Source organism: Anser brachyrhynchus (genome assembly GCF_964034855.1).
Source record: "Anser brachyrhynchus genome assembly, chromosome: 1".
In the NCBI taxonomy this organism is placed as follows: Eukaryota; Metazoa; Chordata; class Aves; order Anseriformes; family Anatidae; genus Anser; species Anser brachyrhynchus.
In genome coordinates, this window is record NC_137694.1 from 184,432,166 (window position 1) to 184,450,232 (window position 18,067).

At 44.6% G+C, this 18,067-nt stretch overlaps 1 long non-coding RNA gene across 2 annotated transcripts; it reads left to right on the forward strand.

Moving 5' to 3' along the window:
• The first annotated feature begins 5,960 nt into the window (after window positions 1-5,960).
• LOC308191798 lies at window positions 5,961-12,767 on the forward strand. Of its 2 annotated transcripts, none has more exons than XR_013948283.1 (3): window positions 5,961-8,869; window positions 10,986-11,157; window positions 11,382-12,767. It is a non-coding gene; the product is annotated as an uncharacterized lncRNA (long non-coding RNA). The 2 variants fall into 2 exon arrangements; XR_013948284.1 differs by lacking the exon at window positions 5,961-8,869 and adding an exon at window positions 8,880-9,048.
• The last annotated feature ends 5,300 nt before the right edge of the window (window positions 12,768-18,067 follow it).

The window sequence follows — 18,067 nt, forward strand, 5'->3', positions numbered from 1 at the left end:
TTAGACTGATTCTATACTTCAGTACTCCTTCGAGGTGAAGCTAATGTTTCTTGGGCATGGATGGCTGAATCAGATATGCAAACATCAGCTTTATACTCATCAGCAGCTTAAAAATCCCATTAAAAAACGAAAACAAAAACAAAAACAACACACACACACAGAAAAACATCCAGATCAAACATAGCAACTATTTGGAATGGAACAGAGAACAAAACATCTTTATGCCACTATGCCATAGGCTAGCTATGTCTAAATCTGTAGCTTGACCATGCCTTGAATGCTTAGTGTAAGTAATCACACTCTTCTTAGCTTCAAAAGGGTGTATTGAAATGATTAAAATTCAGGGAAGGGGACCAGGGATGATCAGGGATATGGAGTGACTGAATACATGGGGCATGTTCAGCCTGGAAGAGAAGCTGCTTGGGAAGGTATGCTAGAAGTCTGTGAAATTTGGGAAAAGGTAGTTGTGTGTTGACTGTTCCCTGTTTCATCCAGCACAAGAATTAGGGTCCACCCACTAAAACAACAGGGGACTAGGTTCAAAATGAAAAATAGGGGCTGATTCTTCATGTGATAAGCAGTAAATGTGAGGAAGTCCTTGCCAAAGGGCACAGTGGATGCAAGGAATTTACAATGGCTCAAGGGTAGAATGAGAATCATGTGGAAGAAAAATCCATTGTGGGTTGCTTAATAGTCAAACCACAACTAGCGAAGGAAATCCCCTGAGCTGAAAATGTTTCAAGGCTGTGAGAGTATCAGAGGGAAGTCTTACAAGTGCTTGTCCTATTCTTATTCTTCCTGTTCTTTCTCTGGCCACTGTTGAAGATGGGGTAATGGGTTTGGAGGACCCTTGGTCTGAAGTAGCACAGCTATTTGTATGCTGTTACTGTTCCATGTTGCTCCACTGTTTTATGCCATGACAACTGTTACCTGTCTCTTCTGGAAATGCATTGACTGACATATCCTAAGATCACATTTGCTTTTTCTTACAGTTGCATCACTCAGTAACTTAAGTCATCCTATAATTAGCTAATACTCCCAGCTTCTTCTCTTCCTCAGTCATCTCCAGTTAATGAGCTCTCAGCTTATGGTAGCAGTTCTCACTATTACTCCGTGAGTATATGATCTTGTGTTGAGTAGCTTTGAATTTCACCTCATTTTTGTTTCCAGTCACCTTGCTCCTCCAGTTCAAGGAGGAGCCTTTGGAAGCTTCCCCTGAGGAAAGTGGGACTTTTCTCCTTTATGCTATGAGCTAATAGCAGCAGCACACTCACTTTGTTTATCAAGGTCACTTTCAAACACATTAAACAAGACAGGGCCAAGGCTGCTCCCTGAGTAATGCTCTTGGTAGCTTCTCTATGGTCTGATAGTTCCCCTTTCATCAAAAAACTCAGTGCTGTCTTTTCTTCACCTACTTCCTTCCCACTTCGAACTTCTGCTATTTGGGCCATGATTTTGCACAACCTGTCAACCTGTGCATGTGGAGCTCAAGGACAGGGCCTTCTGGGCTGGGTCTTCAAAGGCTGGTAGCACTACCTTAACTCTGCTTCATGAAAATCAGCAGCGATCCCCCACAGCCTTGACTTCAGTGTTGGTGGTGATGGGCCAGCATCAATATCACAGAAAAGTGCCACTCATGTCTTTTTTGAAAAAGCAGATCTGTTTTCGTAGCCAAATATTTGGTTTCTTCCATTCAAAAGCATGGAAAACTACATTAGATTCAAATTACTGTGTTTGCTTCTCTCCCATTTAGCAAAATTACATAGTGGCACTGATAACCTTTGTTTAAAACTTACTTCATTCGCTTCTGAACTACGTTTACCTATGCGACATTAATTGGTGGGCTGTGGTTAAAGCCAGAAGGCTTTGCTATCTGATTGCTATGATTACATGGAACAGGAGGCAAATTACAGGGATGCTGCTAGTTAATTCCTGCAAGTTAAGAGAGATTTTTGAGGGAAACACACCCCCCTTAAAAAAGGGTCAATAATAACTGACTGTTTTTGCAGATGAAGATGAGGACAGCACTTGTGAAGATGTCACCCCTGGGGAGTGAAGTTGACTTTGGAACGGCTGCAAAGTATTTAGCAGATGAAGGTGCAGGAGGCATTTTGGTGTTGGTGGTTCCATGGGCCTGACTTCAGTGAGAGGGGAGCACCATTGTGCTTTGATCCCCATTCCCTTTCTTTCAGCCTTTTGAGTACTTTTTTAAGTAGAAAGACACATTTGAATTTGTCTCATAGGTTGGTGTGTAGCTATTTCTGTGCACACAGCTTAGCGCTACTCGGGCACCAGCATTTCATGGGTCCGCATCAGAGGAATGGCAAGCATGGTAGCGCAGGCATTTTCCAGGATACTAATTTCTAGGTGCCTCTCCTGAGGGGTTGCTCCTAGCTAAATTACAACTCATCTTTAAGACTGTTTGTTAATCTGCAGAACAGGACCAAGGAGTAGTTTCAATGTAAAGAAGGCAGTGTCACTCTTCGTCTCAGCAGGCTGTTCCATGTTTCTTGAAAAGTAGGACTTTGAAACAAGAGAGTTTGGCAGACCTGGGGCCTACAGCAAGGCACCCACGCCCCAAATCCTTATTTACAGGAAGCGGACAAACAAAAATTGACTTTTGATGGAGTTGCCAAGAGAAGTTACACAGGGCAGGACCAGCGATGCAGTCAGATAGCAACTAGAACTCTTTAGAATTTCATCATGTGTCAGCTGCTTTTTGGCAGGAGTGTGTAACATACTTGTAGCTTCAAACAGTGAGCTCCGTGGAAGCATGGTGAAGGAGGTGAATGATCCAGAAATGTCTTTTACATGCAGGGGCATAGCTGCAGTGGCTGCCCTCCCAGCCAGCCTCTGCTTTGCCAGTGCCACTCACACTGTGGACTCAACAGCACGGCTCCAGGGAAAACTAAATTACTTGCAACTTATCAAAAGGTTGCTCAGCTACTTAATCATTGTAATGGCTCACTTGCAATTTCCTCAACCTGTGGTATGTATGTTTGCATATTACGGAGACTCAAACAATGATATTCGCATTGTTTATAATTGGATGTCCCATTGGCAAAAATGGACAGGACACCGTGGGCTTTAGGATATGCACTTTTAAGGAGCAGTGCAGGGTCTACAGTTTAAACCTTCTGCCTGCAGAGAAAGGGAATTTTTCTACTGTCTATACTCAGTAATTAATTGCCTCGTGGCCTTTCATTGATTGAATACAAACCCATCCATTTGAGAGTGCTCGCATTTAATTTGCAGGAGTGTGATAGGAGCTGTTTAGTTACATTACCTGTCATTGCTGATGTGCACAGCAAGGATTGTGGTTTTACTGTCCCTAGTTTAAAAGCAATTGTTTGGAGCATTTAGTGCTAGAGGCAGTGATTTCTAAACAGCTTTAGAAACAGCATTTCTTCCTCTCATGGCGTCTGGTCAAGGGTGATTTACAATTATGCTTTCAGTGAGTGAATGAGCAGGAATTAATGTTTTCCTTCTCTACTCATAGTAATGCCGTTTTCTCGCTGCTAAAGGAAGTTCCAGCATGGTGCTGATGTCTCTTTGAAGTGTTATGATCCCTCAGCTAATACTTGGTACTTATCTCATATTTTTGTGTTTGTAGATCTCCAAAGAGGGTAAATATTTTCACCTCTGTGACTGAATCTGACAGAGACCTATTCAAGTCAAGTGACTTGTGCTGGAAAGAAAACATACTCTTCCCGATGTTTATGCACTTGCCATCACCTCTAGCTTATTGCGAATCCCAGCTCAGCTCCTTTGAAGTGAGCTGAAGTGGATGGAGCTCAGCACTTTACCTTCTGTAGTCCCTTATGCTTAGCTATCATGAAACAACATCTAATGGAAACAATCTTTCCAGATGCCAATAGGCAAAACTATATCTTGTATGTAAGACAAGCAATGGCCAGTGCATCTCTCCTCTCCTCTCCTCTCCTCTCCTCTCCTCTCCTCTCCTCTCCTCTCCTCTCCTCTCCTCTCCTCTCCTCTCCTCTCCTCTCCTCTCCTCTCCTCTCCTCTCCTCTCCTCTCCTCTCCTCTCCTCTCCTCTCCTCTCCTCTCCTCTCCTCTCCTCTCCTCTCCTCTCCTCTCCTCTCCTCTCCTCTCCTCTCCTCTCCTCTCCTCTCCTCTCCTCTCCTCTCCTCTCCTCTCCTCTCCTCTCCTCTCCTCTCCTCTCCTCTCCTCTCCTCTCCTCTCCTCTCCTCTCCTCTCCTCTCCTCTCCTCTCCTCTCCTCTCCTCTCCTCTCCTCTCCTCTCCAACACATTTATGGAAAAATAGTCCCTAATTCCAACAGTACCTGTGTAGGCACTTCCTCACCTGGGAGGGAGGGTAGTAGCCTTGTACTTAATAGCTGCCAATGGATTATATTTCTTTTTCCCCAAGCTCTCCAAGTTTTCACAAGTTTTGTGAACTTGTTTCATTGCTTTTTAAACTCATGTAAATGTTTGGCATCCACAACAACCAGTTGTGAGGAACACAGCTGAACTCTGTTTGTGTTTGTGAAGTATTTCCTTTTGTTTGTTTTGAATCTGCCATCTGCTAGTTTCATAAAATACCCCCTAGCCCTCTGCATATGAGGGGGAAATGAAGAAGAAAAGTTCCATGTTTTGTCTATACCATTCAGGATTTGATTTATGTGTCATTATATATGATGTCATATTCCCCCCTCAGTCCCTGTTTTCCCAGGTTGATGTGTCCTTGTCTCCCTGGTCATTACTTATACAGAAGCTGCTTCATTTCTTTGCCTTTATATCAGTCCTTTACTCCACCATTTCCAATCCTACTGTATAGTTTTTGAGATGGAAGGGCCCAAATATGCCATGGTATTCAAGATGTATCTACGTCGTGAATATGTGTAGCAAGGGTCACGCTCACTCAGTAGGCTGAGAGGTCCCCATAGCCTGAGTAGGTAGGTGGTGGTTGGGGAACAAGACCTGGAGGGTGCACAGCCAGGAACACCTTCTCACCCTGAGCAATTGCATTTGATACCATCAGCAGTCTGCAAATCACTGCGGGTGCTGCTCCTTTACTTCTGTTTAATCCATTGGCGAAGGTAGATGAAAACCATGCTTGGAAGTAGATAAAATGATTGAATCCTCTCCGCTGATCACGGTGCAATGAAACTAGGTTCCTTGCTGTCCTTGGGTAAAACATAATGCCAATTGATGTGTCCCTCTATAGAACAACTTCCTCATTCTTTCAGCTATCTAGAAGATCATGCTGGGTTTGCTTTTCTTTTGAAAAAGACAGGATAAGAGGAGGAAAACCTCTCATGCCCATGCACAAAGCTGCCAACTCAACTTGATAGCTTAGGCTTTGCATGGTAAAACAGACTTTGCTGTGTTCTGAAGCCCTGGACTTGGAGATGGGGACCTGACCCACTGTTCTGAAATGCATCTCGATCTCATTGAAGTATCATTTTCACAAATACTTGTAGTTATAACATAAATTAGGCACACCGCCTTTTCTGCAAAGCATAGTATTAACTGAGGAAAAAAAAGAAGCGATTGAAGGTAAAGAATGAGCTCTGTGGTGAATCATCTGAAACTATTTAGGGCTCTTGTGTTTTTGTTCCAATTTGGTCTATGTTAGATAATTGCCAATGCTAAAATCATTAATGCCAACAGCAGCAGTCTTGCCTATGCAGCAAGAGGCTGGTGTGTAGAGAACGTACCCCACACATTTCTTAGCTATGCAAAGGAAATATTTTATGGAAAGCTTAATTTAAACAAGATTTTATTTGATCCAGTATTTCAGATCACTTAGCAGAGCCCATTTGGCAGAAAATCTGCAGAGTTTTAGGTACCAAAAAATGTATTGTCTGTATGTCAGGAGAAAATAGCTCCTAACAGACACCATTAAAACTGATTCTGCTGGTGTGTTCCCTAGAAGAGAAAGTCTTGGAGTATAGAGCAAGCTCTTGGCTAATTCAGATGAATGCCAGGCCTGACTCTAGGTCAGGTGAACCACAGCCCTTTTCTGTCTTTGCTTCTTAATCTGTAAAATGGGACAAATAAATTTCTGTGCAGGAAAGAGTTGGTGCTGTTGCTCATATCAGCAGGAAATGACTTTTTTCTTGACAGTTAAATCCACCCAGCTGAGGCTGTACTTAAGTGATTCTCACGGAGCTATGGTGAGCAGCTGGCTAACGTGGAAAGTCTCACTGAAACCCAAGGTCTTTTCTTTCTGCTTGTCTGGGTCATGCGAAGCTCTCCGGGTGGCCTGGCACCCTGGTCACTGCAGCAGGACATCTGCAGTGTGGCACCAAGGAGACAATTCATGACATACAAGCAAAGGGAGGAAAGGGTTTGTGCTTGCTTTGGCTTGTCCATTCCTCTGCCATTGCAAGGGGTGGTGTTTTGTGTTTGTGTGTGGTGGGGCTTTGGGCAGTTATGGTTTGCCTGCCCAAAATAATACCATACTTCTTTTTCCTACTATCACGTGTTCTCTAAATATACATATTTCCATATAAACACAATGTGGCTAAAGAGCTTCTCTTGTTAACACAAACCTTGAAAGTCAAAGCGGTAACTAGGAATAAGTCACGGGGAGTCTACGTTATTTTTCAGCCCGTATGACACCTGCAGACCATGCCCTTCCTGGGTAAGAGGCAGGAAGTCTTCATAACCAAGCACACCAGCTACATGCTCACCCGTTCTGCACACTATTGGTGTGACTTTCCCAAAAACACGTTGTGCAGTTGTTTTGTGCCGACATGGCAGAGAGGGGATAAGCATGAGAAGTCTGGCTGTAGACTGCAAACAGCAGCAGTGAGATGGGTTTGGCTGCAGCGTTGAGGTTTGCACCGGTGAGGTTAGCAGTCTTGCAGCCTCACCTCTGTGTTACGAAAGGTTTTGTACAGTAACTTGTCATATGAGTTTGCAGCTAAGCTGATATTCACACAGATAGCATACCACACATCGAAGCAGATCCTTCACCAGACGCGCTTCTTTTGTAACTGCCTCATCTCTGCTACTTTTCCCAAGCATGAGATTGTCCTACCAAAGCAGTTTTGTTTCAGCATCATGCTTTTCTCTGGGCAGACCTTTTAGTTTGGCAGGATTGAACAGCTGAAGCCTTAATGGGACCATTTTCTAAGTTTCTCTTATTGCTGAATCTTACTTTGCTTCTGACAGCAGCAAAGGTGCTTGTGTGTTTTCCTTGATAGCGGTGGCTTATTTGTATGCTCAGGAGATACAGACCCTCAATAACTCATGCAAATTTGTCTTTTAAAGTGGTCAAAGTGACGGTTCTCACAACGCCCTATGCAGAAATTTCTGTTTCTACCAGATGATGAGGTAGCAAAAACTGCAACCTCAGGCTGCTGTCATGTCCCCCTCGCCTGAAACCTCAGGGTAGCCTCTGACAATTTGATGGGCTGGAGCACAGAGCTGGGAACTGGGATCTGGACTAAATTTCCTCTCATTATTTCACAGGGCCATGCAGCAGGGATAATTTCTCAGGAGGGTGAACCCAGTGCTGTCAGAGCTGCACGAAGCACTCTGGCACCTTTTTGGCTAGTGACATCTCTCCCAGGAGGCTCTCGCATCAGGTGCAGATGCTCTGGACCACTCTGTTGTGAAGAGGTTGCTCCCACAGCCCCTCCCAGCCATGCGGTTTGTGGTTTATCAGGTCTGCTGGCAGCAAGGGGAGGAAATGCACTTGCTGCTCAGCCTGCCTCCCCCGAGGTTGCAGACCTGGTCCTCAGATATGAAAAAGCGTGCGTGCCTCAGACAGCACGTTAAGGGTTGGGTCCCCCAAAACTTGCCAAGGGAACCCCCCAGCTCCTTGGAGGCTGCTCCTGCTCACGCAAGGGCTGCACCTCAGCTCCCTTTAGCTCTCTATTAGCTGCATAACTGTTTTCCAGAGACATGCCAATGGGAGATCTTGGTGGCAAGAAGGGAGTTGTTTTTCCAGTAGCTGCCCTAAGTGAGATGAAGCTGTTGCTTTTGTCATACAGGGAGGGCTGGAAAGTGTGGTACAGCCTGTCCTAGCAGCTGGCACATCTTGCTTTTGAACTCCCTGGGTGCAATATCAGGAGAGGCAAAGGCACAATCCTAACATCAGGACAGTCTCAGCCCAGTGCCCAGGTTCTGGAGAACCTGTATATAGGATGCATTTATCCTCTCCCTTGCCAGCTGCCTGAAATCACCAGGATAGGTTGCAGCAGCTGGGGGGCTTGCTGCAGGCTGGGGAGCAGCAGTAGCTGAAGGACCTTGCCCATCACAGTGACATAGAGTTAAGCACTGCCGGGACACAGGGCTGCTTGCAGGTAGGGCTTTTCATCAACTGGTCTTCCTTTTATGTGTCCCTAGCAGAGTAAGCCCTGCTGTTCAGGGTATATTTCAGTAGATGAAGTATGGTGCAGGTATAGTTTCTATGAAGATCAAGGGAGGGAAGGAGGAGTAGTGGACAGGACTGGAGGCCTGTTACCTTGTCTGTCCTAGTCATACTGAGGAAATCTGGTCCTTTTGTAACAAGTGGCACCTTTAATCTGCCATGGCAGACGAATCTGGTCATTAAGTTTATCAACTTCACATGGAAACAGTATGAGCAGCGTGGGGTAGGGGCCAAGATGGCTCTTTCAGCTGGCCACCTGCACCATCCCAGCTCTGTTCTGGCCAAGCTGCAGCTCACAGTAGTGACAGTTCCACCTGGAAGAAAGCACGAAGCAAACACTGAAGCAGGGGGAGCGCTGGCAGTCAGGACATGTGTGCCTCATGGCTGTGAAGAGAGAAAGTGTCACAAATGAGAGGCAATAAAGGATGTTTTCCTAGAAAACTGCTGATGTGAGGGGCTGGACCGAGATCTCTGTGAGGTGGGAAAGCACACCTGCAATCCATTGGATGGAAAAAGGGAGGAGGTAGGTCGTTGACTAACACAGTATTATTTTGTACTGAGTAGATTGCTTCTATGGGGATACTATTTGCCATGATCACTAAGCTTTACCATACTCTTGCTGTAGGAATGAATGGGTATGTTTATGCTAAGATGCTTAGCATATTCTAGCAGCTCTTTATAAAGATCATTATCTATAATTAGGTAAGTGTGCATAACTGTTATTGCTCTTGTGCTAAAAATTGCTGCAAATGGAGCTGAGGAGGGAGAGGATTATAATTTAGACATCAGATAATTGGACTTAATTTGCTTAAGAGAACTACTGGTTGTGGCCACTTGAAACAGTAGGTCTTAAGCTCAGGAATAAAATGCTTTTCTAAAAGTATTTAGTGTTGCTGTTCGTATCTGTGTCAATATTTCCATTAGAGATAAGTGGTTTTGTGACTGAAACTTAGCATGTGAAAATGTCAGTCTGCTGAACATAATAGTCCTGATTTTGCCTTTTCTCATAGAAGTCTGAAATTAGAAGCAGGCTGATGTTTCCTAAACTTCAGCCAGCTCTGTTGATCTGTTGTGAAGTTCACTTGCCCCTTTCACACAGATTAGATTTCCAGGCAGGGCTTAGAGTTGCAGTTGCTGCTCCTGTGATCACAAGTATGGTAAGAGTGGATTCAGATGGGGCTATTAAAGGCACTGTGAAGTTAGTGCATGTTCCCTAAAGGCTGAACTTCACCTCTCTGTACTAGCCTCGCCCTAGGTCTAGATTTCACCGATGTTTTGTGAAAGATTGTGCTGCCTTTTCTTGCTTTCAGAAAGGAATTGCTAAGCAAATGCAACTACCCACAGTACCAAGTGCTGCACTGCACCAGTACCAGCTGCCCTTACACCTTCTGAATCCGAGCTTGGACCAACACTGCTCCTACACGGGCTGACTGCAGCAAGCGCAGCGTTAGGGTTACAGGGTGTGGGATGCAGAGTACTCAGGGCTGTGTGGACTGTGGGCTTCAGTGTAGCCCAGACTTGCTGTAGATGTCTGCACAAGGCTGAATTTTCCTCTTACTCTCTGTCCTCCAGGTCTGTAGCTTGTTCAGATACCTTTTTTCAGGATCCTGATATACTTCTCATTTCCAGAAAGAACGTTTAGCTGGTTCTTTCCTGCTTTCTGTCTTGTTTTAGCAATTCTGGAGTTGGAAATCAACAATCTTAGTTGACAAGTGAAATTAGTTAAAAAAAAGTAATACAAAAGACATGCTGCTTATACAAAGCTGACAGTGTATAATATTCAGGGCTTACTGTTACCCCCTGGATGTGAGCCAGTGCTGACTAAAGAGTTGATAATTTTCTTTAGTTCCTAACTAAAGAGGAACTGCTGGAACCTAACCTCTGGAGTGTGTGGGCAATATAGGCTGATGGGCTTCATGGACAAGCCAGTGGTGGACACTCAATGATCCCCAGGGATGCCGGCCTGCTGCAGGCTGTATCCTCCACAAGCCTTGCGGCAAAGGCACGCTCCTAACTTCAGAATGAGTGAGAAATCCTGTAAATATGAACCCAAAGTTTTCACGGAAGATTATTGCAAGGAAGTGACCCATATGGACCAAAGCTCTGTCACTAGGTAAGAAGCCATGGCATGAAAGCCCTAGAGATTGCTGAACAGTACTTGACATGGTGCCTTTCCTGCCATTACTGCCATCGTGCACGAGGCCTTAAATCTAAAGGTCCTCCAACAAACTTCTGTTGGTGTCTTCAAAATCATGGCTGCTGACCCCCCAAAATCAAGCCCTAAGCATGCACATAGGAAGGGCATCTTCAGGTCTCTGCTGACGGGTGCTAAGCTGCCTCCTGTCATGATGCAGATACGCTTTGGTCAAAACTTAAGTGTGTGCTCAGAGTGCCTTGGTGAAAGCTACGCATCCATCAGGCAAGAAGAACAGAAGCCTGGTAGTTAAAAACATCACCCCTCGGCTTCAAATCCTTCTATTTGAAATAAGTAAATAAGAAGCTGAACCTTTCAGTATGGAGAATTATGGCACAAGGCTTTCTTAATCTTACTTGTTGAACACTGTACAAATGGCTTCATAAGGATCTGAAGGAGGATCAGATGAGGAGGATCTGATCTGAACCTGTTTCTTGTGTCTCAGATGAGAGCCCTATTGAGCAGGTTATATAGCCAACCACCAACAGACAAGAAATAAAGGAAGAACAAGTGAAATGGCTCCAGTTTGAAGCTCACCCTGGAGTGTCTGAAAGCTTAAATGGAGATATGTTTAGTCTCTTCCAGCTCAGGTAGAAGAATCTCCTACAGATTACCAGGTAAGTAACCAAGGAGATTTCTGTGCAAAGATAGATTTTTAAAATACCATCTTCTAATAAAATTATATAAAAGTCATCTGAGAATATGCAATCATATTCCGCGTATATGCTTGCTAGCTCTCCTCCCCCATTAAGTTTTAAATTAATCGTCTAATTTCAGCCAAATTCAGTAAATAGAAAAGTCTCAAAGGTACCAAATTACTTAATTTTTTTTTTTTCTGTAGTGCCTTTGCATTGTACAGCTAGGAGACAACTCGTGGCTCCTAGAGCCATTCTTTTGCTCCATGAGAAGAGGTTGATAGGCTCAGCTGGAAGTCAAGAGAGAGCAGCTGGACAGACAGTACATGTGTGAATGTTCACTGGACACACTGCTGACCAACTTAGCCTCTCAGCTGATGTCTGTACTGTTACTACTGTGCTTGCATTTTGTCTTGTTGGATTTGAAAACAAAGGTATCAGATGTGAAGTAGTATACGTGCAATATGGGTGGCAAGGAGACCAAGATGCAGGAGTAAGCAGGGGAGCTAAGCTTTTAGATAACGGAGACAACCCATATGTACTTTAAACACGACCTCTTTCCTCTGTGTCTTTGCTAGCTTAAGTGAATCCCTTGGCTGTTTTCCCAGAACCTTTTCTTTAGACCATCCATGCTCCTTGGGAGTTACGTGTACCTGGGGATAAGGATTCCACCAGAGAGTGGGGTTCTCTGGGGTCAGACGTCAATAAACATTGTGTACCTTTGAGGGCATAGGCTCAAGCGAATGATGGTATGAAGGATATGAACATAAACATTTAATTTAGAAAAGAAGCTGCATATTTTTTTTTCCCCAGCAGTGATTTCATAATGAGTCTTAACGCCCTGATTAGGTGTGGCTGTAGCAGAGAATCACCAGCCAGCCTGAGCTATTGCAGCTCAGCAGAGAAATGACTGAAGACATAAGGTAACTGTCTACTCCAGAACCAGTGTGTGTTACCACCACCTGGGGAGCAGGGAGATACAACTGAGTATCCATCTGCAATAGTCATTGTTGGCTTATTGGCTTGATTATTCTCTTTGGATATGTATTCACTCGGCAGATCACAGCAACCCCAAAGAGGTTAATTACGTGTATTTTTAAATTCCCTAAGTGCATATTTGCATAACTAGCATTTTTAAATATTCATAAATACATATTTGCTTGATAGATTGTAGCGGCATCATTTGCAGCTTCAAAAGAGACATTCACTTAATCAAACCAGAAATGGTAATCATTTCTTGAGGCTCAGACATATGATCAGCATATTGTGGCACAATAAATAGATTGAGCGTCAGCTGGGGCATGGTAATTGAGTGCATGCTCCTGGCCTATGGCACACAGGAGGAAATCTGACCCAGCTTAACCACCTACCACTGTGGTTTAGCTGGACCCTCTTTGCATTTACTACAGACAGAAAGCAGACTCATAAATTACTGCCATGGATCAGCTCATTTGGGTTAAGTGGATTGTACATCCTTGCTCGTACTTGCTAGCTCTGCTTCCCCAGCGAAAAAGCCTTGCAAGGCCACCGCTGTGGACATTCCTGCAGCGGGTGTGTGCCCACATGGCCCTGGCACTCTCAGCCTCAACGGGTACATCCATCGTGTTAAATAGAAAAGTCAGGAAACAAGCATGAACCCTCAAGTCATAATTGACTTTACTGCTTAACACATTCCCTGTCTTTCTTTCAAACTCCTTCAGCTATCTGAATCCAAGGCACAGCCCCAGCAGAGTCCTGGGGACAGCTCATACTGCCCACCCGAAGTGCACCAGGTGTGAGTGCCTTCACCCTACACGACTGTCCAGCGCTATCTCCGAGGGCTTTGTGTCCTCACACACTCCCAGATACCTTCATGCCACACCAGGAGTACACAACATGGATTCTCAGTGCCGTAACACCATGCCACTGGGGTGGAGCAAAGTCCTCACTGCTTCAGAGTGGAAAAAAGCATAAGAAATCATGATAATACTGTTACAGGGGACCACAGTGATGGAGATCCAGGGTCTTGTGCTCTATAGTATAGACACTGTTGGCCACAGAGGTCCTGGTTTCCAAAGATGGTCAGTGCAGGCTGGTCTGTGCCATTTGGGCTCCCTCCACTGCAGGAGTACAGCCAGAGCTGCTGTAGCCCAGAGCAGCTGAGGGTGCTTGTATCTCAAACTGACTGATTTGCAGTTCCCTGGTCCCCACTCAGCCTGGCTATGTGCTTATTTAATTCTGATTGCAGGGAAGTAGTCCTGATTGTCTTCAACTTGAGAGAAAGGGGAGTGTAATTTTTATTCATGTGAGCAGATCATGACCAGGTGTTACAACCAGAAGGGCTTCCCCCCTGCCCCCCCCCCCCCCCCCCCCATTTTCCTTTGCACTGCTCTACGAAGAGTCTTTGCAGTATCAAAGCAGGAAACCTCAAAGCAGGGTGACAAGGAAGTTAACTCCTTCCGAGCCTGCCTGCGAGGTGGTGAGTCAGACGTGAAGGGTGGTCCCTTGGCAAGCAACCGAAAAGAAAAAAGAAAGGCGACAGCTGTCCCCACCAGCTGAGTTTTGAGCTCAAGTTCAGGAAGAGAGGAGCACGAATTCATAACGCACAAGCAACGCCAAAGCTCAAGCTCACATCTAACAGCCTGAGCCCTCGTGGCTAGTAGGTGCAGGAAATGGGGCCCCAAGAAAGGATTAAGAAGCACTGCTTACTACATGGGTCTGGTGGCTGTGGGGAGCAGGGGGAAGGCAGGACAGCGGTTTTGGAGGAGGGAAAGAATAACCCAGAAAGAGGGAAGGAGGGTGATTCACACGCAACAGCAACCCTGAGCTCACGGAGAGGGGTTTGTGTGTCTGGGCTCTTGGTCCTGAACCCATAGTTGCTTTCTGCTGTCGGTAATGGCTGAGTTCCTGCACATCTGCTGTCCTGCCCTGGGTGTAGGCAATGCAGCACCCCGAGGAGCTGCCAGGTTGCAGGGTGTTTGTCTGGGAAGAGGAAGGCCACCACGATGGGGGAACCAGTGACCTGAGCTGGTGCGTGATCCCTTCTCAGCAGACCACATCCCTGTAACCCCGTTCTGCTGAGTCAGTGCGGGACATGTGCGCTTTGAGTTTTTCCGCTGGGTGATATTGCATAAACTATGACATCTACACCAAATAAGATCCTCCCTGCCTTGGCAAGTGGGAAGCGAGGCTTTGAAAGCAAAGCCTGCTTGGCAGGTTGCCCCCAAGTCAGCCTGATGTCCCAGTGCTTGTATTTTGAAACACTTTTCAGCTTCACATCTTAGCAAAACTGATCTCCTGACTTTTATCATCCAGGGCAAACTCATTTTTGGGTCCAAGTTTATTTGAGTCTCAGTAGCTAAGAGTTTAATTTCTCAAAAGGAAATTCTTGTGGTTTGGTTCATTGAAAATAAAAGACAAAATGCAATTAAAAGTATATCATTTTATTTAAAAATGGATATTCCTTTGTGGCTGGATATCAGCCCCTGCTCATTAGAGTATCCCCTGTAGCCATTTAGTTTAGAAGCACACAAATTCCAGTTAATCTTAACAACAGTTTGATCACTGAGAAATAAATAAACTTTTTATAGTAGCTGAAGGCTAATCTTAACAGGTATCTGCATTTGAATACATTTTTGTCAGGAACCTGCTGGCCTTTAAACCTCATAGCAGGGTGGTGGAAGATCCTGAGGCATCAAAGTTTCTGTCATTTGTATTTCACTGCCAACAGTTCCTTTTGAGAAGGATAAAGCCACCTCCATTTTTAATTGGAGCTGTAAAGAAAACCTACCCCTGCAGTTTTGGACGAGTCAAGACTGTGATGGCAATGAATGATTAATATTAATACCTGCTTCAGTGGTACTGGAATAAGCACTCTACATGAAAGAGGAAAAGCAGCCACACATGGAACAAGCCCATCCGACCAGACCTCAGCAAAGAGCAGAGGGAGAAGAGAGTAACAAAGTGGGTTGCTTTCTAAATTAATTTTTGTTGTTTTTGTTGTTGTTGTTTTTCCTCTCTCTGTACAGGTTTGGTATCTCTGGATATGTAAACAGGAGTAATCTGGTGGTGGATAAAAAGGCTGCGAGTTACCAGACCCGTTAATTAACCTTTGGGTTCCCACCTGACTAGCTTCCCTTTGGATGTACGTATATACCTGTTATAATTTTGATGTGGCTGAAACCTTGGGGGACCAAAGAGTCCCTGCCATGTCAGACTTGAAGCTGGGCTGGTCTTAACCAAGGATTTAGGGAAATAACTTAATGTCAATTGTTCAGCATAAACTTTTTGGAAATTGTGATTTTTTTTTTTTCTTTTGTCCACTCTAAATCCTCCTAACTTTCTGCCTTAACAGATTTACTTTTATCATTAGCAAGTAATCAGGGTGCAAGATGAAAGTGCACATAATTATTCTTTCTAAAATAAGTTATTAACTAGCCTTTATTAGGATAAGGAACCTGCTCTGGATAACTTCATGGTGGAAAGGAAAAAAAATAGACAACTTCAGTCATTTCTTTTTCTTCTTTTCCTGCCTATTAGTGCCAGGGCAATTTTTGCCATTCAATACATGGAAGACAGACCAGTTAGCAGTTCTAAGCTTATAATCTTTAGTTATATTTTCCATCAATAAAATTTAATATCCCTGTCTAACCATAATTTCTAGGTCTGTTTACCATCAAGAAATAAGCTCTCATGACAGTGCACAGGTTGGTAACACAAAGCTTCTCTTAATCACTCGTCATGACCAAACCAAGATTAAATAATACTTCTTTCTATTTTTTTTTCTTTTTTATTGTCTCAGTGGTTTAGGCAAAAGAGCATCCCTTGAGTGGTGAGGACCCTCTGCTTTCCCTGCACTTGCATCTCATTGCTTTTCCTTTTTGTGCTAAGAGGAGGTGACTGGGATAGGACCAAGGACAGAGATGACAGGTAAGGTGCTCCCAGACCTACAGCAATGGGTCTGCCCTGGTGCTCAATGGGGAAAGCCACTCAGCTCAGTGGGGAGCTTGCTCCCCACCTGGGCAGCAGCTGCTTTAAGGGCAGGGTGCTTAGCAGAGCCCTCTCACCCAGAAAGTGGCTTTCCCAGCACCTGGGGCTGTGCTTCCCCTGCAGGTTGCACGGCCCCGGGATATGCAGGCAGCCACTCTCTTGGCAGCCCTCTGCTGCAGCCTGAAATATCAGCCTCAGGCTGGGGACAAGGAAAAAGAGGTAGTGTGACATGCAACTGAAAAACCACAGGCTGAACCATACTGATCCTGTGATTGCTTGTCCTCGGGAGCCCAGAAAGGTTGAATTTAAAAGATGTGGAGATGTTGCCACAGCCTCTCCAGGCCACAGCCTCAGTGCTGCAAAATGAAGAGAATCTTGGTTGGAGCCAACCATAAGCCCTCTTTAATGATCATGTCTGCAATATGTGAACACTGCTAAAATGCTGACTAGGTTCCTGCTGCCAGAAAATGAGAGGTTCAATTGAGAACATGGGACACATTTTCTGGGGACAGTCTTGACTTTAGTTTTTTAGATCCTTGGTGAAGAAACCAGAGGAAAAGTCACATGGAGACACATATATGTGCTCAAACACACACATAGCCAGAAAGCAGACTCTTACTGGGTATTAGTTCAGTCATGCTGCAGGACCTGTGTTATAGACATATTCTGATCACAGCTACAGAGATTAACCGATCACCCTACCTGCCAGGATGAGGACTAGATGGCCCAAACCAGACAGAGCTACTCTGAATGCCCCATGTCTTTGTGGTTACATCTGTTTTGTAGAAGTAATTGTCTGAAATACTCTCAGAAGGAACTTCCCCAGTGGTTCTTTTATTGCCTTTTTTTTTTTTTTTTAGGTGAGTCTTAAGGAGACAGGATTTCTATATTGTCCAAGTCCTGGAGAATCTCAAAGGGGTGAAAAGTCCTTTCTGCACTCTGCACTCAAACTCTAAACTTTCTTAGAAGTTATTTCTTAACATAGCTTATGGGTCTCCCCGCTTCTTCCTAGGTTCCTGTGTCCCTCAATTACCAACACAGTGCAAAAAGTACCTAGCAAAAACATCCTATTTGCACCACACTGTGCAGTAAGCCCCGATTGCATCCTATCTAATTTTGGACACTAAAGGAAGTTACTAATTGAGGAGCCTGAACACTCCAAACTTCCCCTGCTAACAGTGGTGGAAGAGGGACACCTCTGTGAGCAATGCAGGTCCTGGGTGGGGCAGGAAATCTCTTTCTCTGTTGACTACTGAGGTCACCAGAGGTGAAGGGATACTTCAGTTACGTGCCTGAGTTGGAGGGGTTGAATTCAGGCATAGGTCCCCTGGAAGTCCATTGTGGGACCACCAAAAAACACTGCAGTATTTATCTTCTCTCACATCTAGTTTGTTTCGTGTGCCGTCTGGTTCTTCCTTGGAGTTGTAAGGTTTTCCTGCATGCGTAGCTTCCCTGTACATGTTTGAGCCTTCACACAGGCACAGGGCTTGCTGGTTTTCCTGCCGTCTAATGGAATTAAAAAAGTAGGTGGCTCAGTGTGCTGTCTCAGCTATCATTTAGATGAGGACCAAATGAGTGCTAGGATCTGAACAGAATAAAATTTTAATGGATGGCTTGTGACTGAAGCTTGGAGTTTCTGTTTTGTTTTGTTTTGCTTATTTTTTTTTCTTTCTTTTTTAACCCTCGTTATCTGGTTTCCATGGAAAGATTTTTCAATAGAGTAAGAGAACAGCTTCAATACTTTTTCTTACAAAATTTAATGAAGAAATAAGATGCATCTCAGTCTCTTTCTTTTCTCAGGAATTTCAGGCACGGAAAATTGAATTAGCTAAAATGGATGAAGAGATCAGTTTTTTGCAACTTCCATTCCCCTCATGAAATGTGCATACCAAATAAGAGCTGCTGGTCAGAACATTGTTGGAAA